Source organism: Aplidium turbinatum, chromosome 10, assembly GCF_918807975.1.
Source record: "Aplidium turbinatum chromosome 10, kaAplTurb1.1, whole genome shotgun sequence".
In the NCBI taxonomy this organism is placed as follows: domain Eukaryota; kingdom Metazoa; phylum Chordata; class Ascidiacea; order Aplousobranchia; family Polyclinidae; genus Aplidium; species Aplidium turbinatum.
The window spans coordinates 640,054-651,370 of NC_137481.1; the positions used below are offsets into that span (position 1 = coordinate 640,054).

The following is an 11,317-nucleotide window of genomic DNA, read 5'->3' on the forward strand; positions in this document are numbered from 1 at the left end:
CTAAAAGTTGCCCTCGTTGATCGGCTGTCATGTTCCGAATGCTGGTTCGTGTCACCGATGCAAAGAAGTTTTTAGCAGTTAAAATAACCGACGGCTCTGAAGAATCGTTCTCTTTGAGTGGCCTAACACTACCGTTCACGATTTCGTCAACATCTCCATTCACAGCTATACAGGTAAGTCCTTGTTCCTTATTTGTTATGCTTAAACCCAAATGTAACATATGTAGTAAGGTTGTTCGCAGCAACCAGAAATCCACCTTTTGCAGCATGTGTGGCTTTTCTTATCACTTTAAATGCACTACCAGTAATATAAGAATGCCCACTGGTACATGTAAAAAACTTGATCATTCTTACTTATGCAGAAATTGTCTGCAAAACTCTTTACCCTTTTTAAACTGTGATGATACTAATTTCTCAGAATTGTTCATACACACAGCTCCTCACCCCCTTAACAATGAACCTTCAGTACTTAACAAGCTTTTTTCATCCTCAAATGCAAATGAAATTGCCAGTAATGATGAACCAGATCTACATTTTGAAGTCAATGATGTGTATATCAGTTCAGCTGAAGCAAGCTCATTATTAGCAAATATGCAAATAAACGAATCCCTGATAACTATGCATCTAAACATTAGATCTCTATCCAACCCAAACAATTTCTCTAAACTTCAAGCCCTTGTAACCTCAATGAAAATTAAACCACATATAATATCCATCAATGAAACATGGCTAAAAATAAATCAGATTGGTGAATTTACCTCCCTAGCAGGGTATGTTTTTCTTGCAAACAGCAGATGCAAACAAAAGGGCGGAGGAGTAGCACTGTACATTAAAGATAATCTTATGTTTTCTGTAAGAAATGACTTGACTATTATGAAAGAAAAAAAGTTTGAATCTCTTTTTGTTGATTTATTTGTGAACTAGAAAAAGTTAACTTGCGGTACTATTTATAGATCCCCTCAATCACTTTGTGCTGTCAACTCTGATTTTCTGCAGACACTCCTTCTAACTATAAAAACAATATCAAAATCAAATGCACAATGTTTTATTATGGGAGATTTTAATTACAATCTATTAGACCATAACAACTGTCACACTAGTAACTATGTTGATGCAATGTTTGAATACAGCTTCCACCCATTGATAACTAAACCAACTAGAATTACTTCATCCAGTTCCACAGCTATTGATCACATATGGACAAATGTCTATAATGCCAAAACAAATGCTGGTATAATAGTCGACTGCATTGCTGACCATCTGCCTGTAATACAATGCTCCCAATTAGGTTTAATTCAAGAATTTTCCCACTTCAAAGAGAGAAGGTGCTTTAGTAACACAAACATCTGTAATTTTGTTGAAAGACTATCAGAGTTTAACACTAAAAATATTATGGAAGAAACTAACGCTGATGCAGCTTATAATAGGTTTTTTAACAATTACTCCGAATTATTTAAAAATAGTTTTCCTGTCAAATCAGTAAAACACATGAAAACCCAATGTTGGTATGATGCTGAACTCTGTGAACTTCATAGAAAAAAACAACTTGCATATAAAAAATATATTAGAAAATCATCTGAAATAAATAAATCCCGGTACAATGCTCTGAGAAACTTTTATGTTAGATCACTGAAACTCAAAAAGCAAAATCATTTCAAAATTACTCTGTTAAAACACAAAAATGATCTTAAAAGCACCTGGAGTGTTTTAAATCAGCTATTAGGGAGAAGCAAGTGCAATAAATGGTCCCGTCTGGTTGCTGGAGATAAAATCTTAGTTCACAACAAAGATAAAGCTGACTACTTTAATGAATATTTTTCTTCAATTGCATCAAAGCTAGTTGATAAAATCCCAAACACAACTTCACAATTTTCAGATTACCTTTCCAATCCTATTAGTAAATCAATTTTTTTACAGCCCACCACCACTCTTGAAATTAAGCAAATTCTCTCTTCCTTTCAATCCAAACTAAGTTGTGGCATTGATGAAATACCAACAAAAATTATAAAAGCTTCCCCAGACAATATACTTACTGCACTTGCACATATATTTAACCTATCCTTAACCAATGGCAAATTCATATCATCATTCAAAACATCAAAAGTAATACCTGTATTTAAAAAAGGGAAAGCAGAAGACTGCAGTAATTATCGACCAATCAGTTTATTACCATCAATTTCAAAAGTACTTGAGAAAATAATGTACAATAGAATATACAATTTTCTAGAAGGCAATAACTTCTTCTATGGTCAGCAGTTTGGTTTCAGACAAAATCACTCAACAAGTCATGCAGCATTACACCTTGTTGATAAAATTTCAAATGCAATTGAAAGAAAAGAAGCAACACTAGGTATATTTTTGGACCTGTCCAAAGCATTTGATACTATCGATCACCACATTCTGCTAAACAAACTTTACTATTTTGGTATTAGGGGAATAGCCCATGACTGGTTCAGAAGTTACTTACAAAACAGATTTCAAGTTGTAGAAGTATCTCACTCAATGTCTGCTAAACGAGAAATATGTTATGGAATACCACAAGGATCGATCCTTGGACCACTATTATTTTTAATCTATGTTAATGATTTTTCGAGATGTTTAGTACACTCTGAATCTATAATGTTTGCTGACGATACCAATTTATTCTTTTGCAGTAAAAATTATGACAAACTTTTCGAAATGGCGAATGAGGAAATGACAGGAGTAACAAATTGGTTAGCAGCAAATAAGCTATCACTAAATGTAAAAAAAACAAAATACAAGTTATTCAATAGCACCAATAAACTTTCAAACCTCCCTTACACACTGTCTATATGCAATCAACCCATTGAACGTGTCAACACTATTAGTTTTCTGGGCATACTGTTGAGCGAAGACTTATCATGGAAACCCCACATGCTATCCTTACTGCAAAAACTTCGCAAAAACTTTGGAGTGATCTGCAAGGTTAAGTCCTACTTAAACACCAGCAATTTGATTTGCCTTTACCAATGCTTAATTGAAAGCAATCTCCGGTATTGCATAAGTGTATGGAAGCATGGTCATGTAACTGTTTTAAATAAACTTCAAAAGATTTGCAACAAATTTATCAAAATGATTGCAAAGCATGAATCAAATCACTCTAAATCCCATAATTTCTTCTCAATTGACGAACTATACACAATAGAAACTGCAAAATTTATGTTCAAACTCAAACACAATCACTTACCCCAGTGCTTTAATTCTCTATTTCAACTTAATAACAATTTGCACTCAATATCAACCAGAAGCAACAATCACTTTTTCCTCCCCTACTTCTCCAAAAGACTGACTCAACAATCCATTCAGTTTAGTGGAGTTAAAGTGTGGAACAATCTCCCGAAAACCATCACCGAAACTGAAACCTTTTCAATATTTTGCAGTAACCTGAAAAAGCACTTGCGTTCTAAAAAGCAACCTATGCTGTAACTCTTTAATTCTGACTGTGTTGCTGATTGTTGCACCAAATCCTGGTATAGCATGCCTTGCCAAATGCCACTTTTGTAAATTTATCCTACAATATTATACATTAACATATCTTACTATACGTATATCTTATCATATTACACCCGAATGGATGACGATGATGATTACTATCTTTACTCTATACCATGAATAAGCTTCTATACGGTATTACATAATTTAATATTTGCCAGATAAGAATATATCACTATGTTACTACAAGCTTGCATCTAACTGTAACTACCCCCTAATTATTATAAGCTATTATGTTCGTTCAGAGAATGGATTGACTTTTCGTAAGATTATTGTTTAGGTTGGTTTGGAAAAGATTCTTGAAACAACTCAGACACTACTACATCCTTCATCGGCACTACCAAAGAGTCTCCACCTCTCATTAGCGATACCAAAAACACTCCATCCCTCACTGATGCTATAAAAGATGGTTCAACTCTTATTGGCAATACCAAAAACACGCTGCTATATATACCATCATGCTTCTTATGCTTTTACATGTGCAAGAAATTAATTTAAAAAACAAAGCTTTTTTAACTATTTTATCTTGATAATGAGCTGCCATATTGTGTATTTGTTCTGCAATCTATAGGCTACTTAATATCGTTGCTGCGAACACTTTATTTCTGTATAAAATCTGTAAATAATCCATGTTTTGATAGTCCATTACCTAATTACAATATGTGTGTGTGTGTGTGTGTTAGTTTGTTTTTGTGATGTTGTTAGGTTCAGTCGTGTTCTCGTTGCTTTAAGAATTGGCGCTTCAATTGTTTCAGCAACGAGGAGGCGACTGATTCTTAACTAATTCATCTAGGCTACTTGTTTTACAGTATCAGGTTTGGTGGCCGTGCTTAACTATACTTATCGATGCAAATACCGCAATATTAGATCTTTTTATGCACGTCTTAAACCATTAAGGTTTTGCCACCTTTTCCTTTTGTTGGTTTTGTTACTGTATTTCTTTTTTACAATATCATTTCTTTTTGCGTTCTGACAAAGAAAAATAAATTGAATTGAATTGAATTGCAGTTTAATAAATCTTGTTATGATAACTTGCATTGCGCTATTAGCATCAGGCCTGGATATTCACAGCATGCTCATGGTTGCTTGTTAATTCAACTACCCATATACTTGCTTTACATCTAGCCTACTGCAAAGGCTTTGTTAAAAAAAACAGCTTACTGGTAACTTTTCAACTGTCCTTCCAAACAAGTATTCTTCAAAAATGCTCTCCGTAACATTTACTAACTGTCTTCTGTAGCTCATTGTACCAGCTGCACTACAAAACTTTCTACGATTTTATAAAAAACCACATGTTTAAAGCACTGCAAACTACCGCCCTGGTAGTGTCATGAGAATAAGGCAATCGCTGCGAGCCTTCATATCCCCTTCTTTAGATATCCCTGACTTCATGTGCACGTTTTCCTCAGAACATACCGTAGCTCAGAATGCTTGCAGCACCAAGTTGAGCCATATAGACAGAAAGCATGCAGAAGGGCACTGGTAGCATGACTAGGCCAACAAGTAGTTAAAAGATGATGTGAGTTTTTAAATTACTAAGAAATTGAATTTTAGCTTCTTCAGCAGAAGACCAAAACATACCGTGGGTTCTTGAAAGGCTGGTCAGTTAATAAACTTTTCTGATAGGAATATTAGGAACTGGTTAGTTTAAAGGAAGGCACTTGTTGCCAATGGAAATTGACCTAGACTCAAGATTAAACAGTTACTTTTGTCTATTCAAAGTGTATAAATATATTATTTACAGGTATTTATTTTGAAGAATTTTTGATTAGATTATTTATTAGACTATGTACGGTTGTCACAATCAAGGTGCAATGCCTCGCAATGGCTTGCTTTGTATCTTCAACGAGCGTGTTGTTTTGGTTGTAGAATTCTGGTGCGATGTGTTATTATCGGTTATGACCTAAAGTAACCTCTGATTACGAAATCTGTATTATGTAAACTGTGCTTTCTGGAATCATTTTCCCTACGTGACCTTCTAGAGCAGTGGTTCCCAACCTTTTTTGGTGTTGGGGCCGAGTTTCAAACTTCAGAGTACGTATGGAGCCGCATGAAAACACTCAAGCAATTATAACGAAAATTTTAAAGCATGAAAGCATGTACCAACGAATAATAACACTAACAAGAAAAATAACACAGATCAATTTAATGTCCAACTTGGCATTGGCTTTGAGCCAAGTTTGTCAAAGCGAGGCGCAATTGCAGAGGATGCAGCAGCTGCTTGAGGTGGTCATCGGTCAACCGATTGCGATATTTAGTTTTGATTCTGATCATTTTGCTGAAAAGTGCTTCACATACGTAAGTTGATCCAAATACAGAGGCGTTTTTCTGGGCATTGGTTTTCATGTTGGGATACTTTCCCTCTGGAACTCGACTCCAAAATTCAAGTAGGTCTTCACTTTGAAATAATTGTTTGAGCTCGATATCTGACTGCATGTCTAGCAACTCGAACTGAAAATTATCAGGAGCAGTAGCCACATTAACTGCAATAGGATTTTCAAACATGTTCATCATTGGCAAAATAAATTCATTCCGTTGATGCGGCGGTTGAACTCATCAAGCAAGTTACTGATAAGTCTGCTGTATGCTTCAAATGATCCATTGGTTCGATGGTCAGATAGCGTTGGGAAATGTGTTGTAACACCACCTGCAAGCTGCGTTTTCTTTCAGATTTATTACTAACCTTGAACATATTTGCTTATTCCGTGCCGACTTAAGAGATTCCAACTTTCTTTTCCTTGATTCTCCTTGGTAGCCATTATATTTTGTAGAATGAGTTTTGTACTGCCTCTCAATGTTAAAAAATTTTACACTACTTATCACCACAAGACATAGAAGGCAATGCGCTTTGTTGTCTACCTCAATTTGAAAATACTTTTCCTCCCAATAAGCGCTTTGAAAGACCCGATTCTCCTGCTGAAGAGTACGTGCTTTTTTTGAAGGCTGCTCTGACATAATTTTTGGCTGAATATACTAAAACTTAAGCGAATGGCTGATTATAATTATACTATCACAGATTTATAGCGGTGTTCCCGACAATTTTCACCTATTCAAACGTCATATAAAAACAGTTCAAGTCTACTGAATATTACGTCATGGAAGTTGCTAGAAAATGTGCCAAAATTCCACCATCGTTAATAAGACTTGTGTCAAACCTGTTTAAACCTGTTTGGACCTGTTTGGGCCTGTTTCGGTTTGAAACCTGTTTAAACATGAATACATTGGATTACATCAGCTTTAAACACCTGTTGAATGACTTCATAATTGTCTTTCATTATTGCGTCATAGTACTGCATACGTGAATTTGAGATATTGATATCTATTCTGGTCATTCGTAAAATGATTGCTTGAAAGTTGGCCGCTCATTTAACTGTTGGCTTAGTGCTTGCTAGCTGGACAAAAGTTCCGTCTTTTAACCAAGTAATTTGTATTGTAGTGACAGTTCTTAGAGGTGTAAGGCGTTGCACCAGTCATTTCGATAGCCGTGGGCTAGTTTTACTGGAATACACTTTTGAATAGACGTTTCGAAAGTGTGTTTATTTTTCGGTCAGTACATACAGACGAACGGATTTGGGAATTTTATGTTACAATTTTCCCACGAAGAGATTATGGTTTACCGCTGTGACCAAAAAAAAATAAAAGACGATTTTGTTAGCTGGTAGGCCAAGAAGCACTTGAAAGCACAAAAATAAAAGACGTTGTTGTCAGTTGGAACTTAGAAGCACAAAGAATAATAAAGAAGATCTTGTTGGTTGGTAGGCTACTGAAGAACTTTAAGCTAAAAAGTAAAGACATATCTTCTCAGTTTGGTACTGAAGAAAAATAACTTTGACAATCATTGGCAAGAAAGAAGATTAAAAGACAATCCATCTGTGCTTGAAGATTCAAGTGGAAGAATCCAAGCAAGTTTTGTGGACTTTTGGACTTCATATACTCGTACAGCTAGCCTACGGTATCGTGCATTTAAATTCTTTTTTGTATTTTTTAAGGTCTTTACAGTTAAGTTTTATAACTTAATTTTGTGTGTTTGTGTAACTTAATTTTTTAATTGTTAAATTTAGCCCTAACATTTAATATGTCTACACTCGGTGGCGACAGAGACTCGACCGCCGTAGACTCGACTGAGTTTAAGCCTAATGATGTTCTTTGCGGTCGGGCAGGCCAATTTGGGGAGGGACCCATTAACGATGAGGCTAAGTCAGTTCGAGAGGCCCGGCATCTTAGACGGGATATTTTGACTCAAATTGGGAAACTTTCTGTAGCCCTAGGTTCTTTGAGTGATAAGCAGGAACTGTTAATTTTTCGACCTAACTTATCTACTTTAGAAGAGGAATTACGGCATTTCCATGCTCTCTTGAGTAAAATTTTTAACTCTGCAATCTTAGCAGAACTTCGTGATAGGGTAGATCCCGAATTTAACTCGTTAAAAAACAACTTCGAACAAAAAGAAAGTGAGTTCTCAGATAGGTTGGATGCTGACATACATCCTGAGGATAGCGCCTCAAATGTAAGCACTAGGATGTCTGAGAGCTCGTCACGGATAGTTTCACAAATTAACCTACAGCTAAGACGAGAGGAGCTCCAGATACAAGCCGAGGCCGAAGCAAGAGCTGCTGAGGCCGCCGTGAGAGCTGAGGCCGAAGCGAGAGCTGTTGAGGCCGCCGCGAGAGCTGAGGCCGTACGAGCAGAGGCTGCCGCGAGAGCTCAGGCCGAAGCCAGAGCTGCTGAGTTCGCACTCAAAGACGCTCAGTTGAGGGCTGAACAACGTAAAGAGGTAGTTTTAGCTGAATATCGTTCTGAGTTGGGCTCCCGGCGTAGCTCTAGGAAGGGCTCTTCTAGGCATTCCAGAAGTGAACATCAATCGCAGTTTAATTTACCTAACCTTTTCCAGACGCCTGTTCAATCTGTAAGTGGACCAGTACAATCCACATCTTTTCAAGATGTTTCAGGAGGTCTCGGGGCCGCGGCTAAGGGTCTTCCGAAGGCTGTAGAGCCAAGGTCTGTGAATTATAACCGATCTCCTCCCCCAGAGCGTACAGGTCACGGGGCCGCCATTAGCAGTAATGCTTTGCCCCCTTCAAAGTTTTCTGCGCCGCTAGTTGCTGATCGCCCAGCTACACGTAATTTGGGTGGTTGTGAGAGGCGTATCGTGTCTCCTGATTTTAACGTGTTTGAGGATCGTGATCGGGCTGTGCATGTGACTGAGCCCACTCAGCCCCTTAAGGGATATAGCTTGTCTTCTCCCGCTAAATCGAGTTCTCAACAACAGGATTGCTTTTTTGAATACCAAAATAGTAGGACGTTCTTCGATAAGGCGGCCTTGATTGGTTACGATGGTAATAATATGCCATTTGTCTTCTTTAAAAATCGTGTTATGGCCTTGATGGCAGCTTCGCCCTTTAAGGGAACTCGTTTGACTTTGTTGCAAGCAGCTTGTGTTAGAACAGCTGCACAAACGATTGCTAATTTGGTTTCCGACACTCCTGGCTTGTCAGAGGAAGACAGGATAGAAATGTCATTAGCTCGCTTGTCTCAACGTTTTGGAGTTCGTGGAGGTCTTTTCGCAGAACCGGAAATTAGAAAGTATCGCTATGGTAGCAAATTGACTTCGACTTCTTCCAGTGATCTGAAAGAGTTTAAAGATGAATTGTCGCAGTGTCTGCTTTACGCGCAAGCTTATGGTCAGCGTGATAAATTAGAAGGACGTTTTGTTCTGGATTTGGCTAAGCGACTCCCGTTTGACGCTAAGCAGCGTTATCTTGACTTTTTAGGTGATCAGTATGGTGGCACTGATGAGCCTACCTTTCAGAGTTTGTTTGAATTTGTAGTACGGGAGGAAACGCGTAAGTCGACTGATTTTAGCATTATGCTAATGGGCGATTCTGGTGAGTCGCAGCAATTTAAAAAGTTTGGCAAAGGAAAATTGCCTTCATGTCCGGTTAGGCAGACGTCCGTAAAACCCCATGATGATGTGATGTCAGGGAGTTCGCAGTACTCGACTGTTGTTGGCGCACCGCGCGGTGGTGAAGCCAGACGTAAAAACCTACCGGCATGCATTTGTTGTTCGTCACGTGGTCAAGTTGAATATCATTTTTTGTCTAATTGTAAAGAATTTTTGCGCTTGACACCTAAAGATCGGAGAGATGTCATTGTGAAAGCTGGCAAATGCTTGAATTGTTTGCGCCAGCATATGGTTAGGGATTGCGTTCATGCAAATAACTGTCGTAAGTGTGGGCCTAACAACGATAGGAAACACTATTTTCTTCTGCATGATTTTTATGTGACGTCACGTGATTCTCTGGATTCGGTTGGGAAAGATGATGCTCGTGCCAGAGTTCCTGTGCGTAATGTTAAGATTGGAAATGTTAAAGCAGCCTTTAACCGCGTTACTGCTGCTCGTGTTTTGAATCCAATCACTGGCAAATCGAAGTTGGTGTATTGTCAGCATGATCCTGGTTCGCAGTTGACGTTTGTTTCGAGTGACTTGGTGTGTGAACTTGATCTTAAACCGTACGATAAAGCGTCGTTTAAAATGGATACCCTGGCTGGTCAGAAAGCTACTTGTGCTGACCTTGTCAAACTCAACATCCAGTCGTTAGAGACAGATGAACTGATTTGTGATATAACTTCGGTGGTTAACCCAGCTTGGGCTGACGATGTTAAAACTTTACCGCATAAACAGGATTTAAGTGGTTTCCGTCATTTTCATGACGTGAATATGTTTCATTTGAATGATTGTAGTACTGTAGATGTACTGATTGGCAATGACAACGCTTATTTGATGTGGACAAAAGAAGAACGTGTTGGTGAAAATCGTAGTGAACCGCATGCTTTACTCACTCCTCTCGGTTGGTTGGCTTGTGGTGGTAAGTCACCCTTAGTTGAAAGCGTTGCTAAAGTGTGCAGAGTGCAGACGTCTTCAGAGTCGGATGTCATCTCTAGCTTTCAGCGTAAAATTGAGTCTCGTGATATGGAAATAGCAGACCTGAATAAAGTCATTCAGGATTTGACTTTGCAAAATGAAAAATGTGATTTGTCTCGCAATGATATTTTGGCTAGAGAACGTGTCGAACCGAATATTGAGTTGAAAGATGGTCGATTTGAGATACCTGTTCCGTTGAAGGAAGATATTGATCTATCTAACAATTTTGTGTTGGCGTTAGATAGAGCTGCTGCTTTAAGAAAGAAAGCTTTAAAACAACCTGAACTTCGTGATTTCCTTACTGACACCATGAAAGATCTTAAATCTAATGGCTATATTGAGCGTGCTGGTGAAGCAGGAAATGTCAAGGGATTTGAATGGTATTTACCATACTTTGTGACGTCACAATTAAAAAAGCGCATTGTTTACGATGGAAAATCTGAATTTCGAGGAACTTGTGTTAATGATGTAATGTTTTCTGGTCCTGACTTGTTAAACCCTCTGGTAGATGTCTTGGCTAGATTTCGGCTTGGTAGATTTGGTCTCATGGCTGATGTGACTAAATGCTTCTTTCAAATAATGTTACCTGAGTCGCAAAGGGATTTGTTTCGTATATTGTGGTTTGAAGATGATGACCTTGAAAATGGTAGGATGGTACCATTTCGTTTTTGTGTACGCCCTTGGGGAATAAAGAGTAGCCCGTATATCGCTTGCTTGGCTATAAAGAAAATGATCGAGCAGAATCCCAGCAGTGCTGGTGAATTGACTCTCTGCAATATTGCAAAGAATATGCACATGGATGATTTTATATTTTCGGCTGATAGCTTAGAGGAAGCTCAGCAAATCACTCATGAATCAATTGCTTTGTTTGATAGTCGTGGGT

At 38.0% G+C, this 11,317-nt stretch overlaps 1 long non-coding RNA gene across 2 annotated transcripts; it reads right to left on the reverse strand.

Moving 5' to 3' along the window:
• Positions 1 to 1,028: 1,028 nt before the first annotated feature.
• On the reverse strand, positions 1,029 to 2,211 carry LOC145778808 (uncharacterized). Of its 2 annotated transcripts, none has more exons than XR_014290469.1 (2): positions 2,110 to 2,211; positions 1,029 to 1,263 (listed from the first exon to the last, which is right to left on the reverse strand). It is a non-coding gene; the product is annotated as an uncharacterized LOC145778808 (long non-coding RNA). The 2 variants fall into 2 exon arrangements; XR_014290468.1 differs by lacking the exon at positions 2,110 to 2,211 and adding an exon at positions 1,881 to 2,080.
• Between the last annotated feature and the right edge of the window lie 9,106 nt (positions 2,212 to 11,317).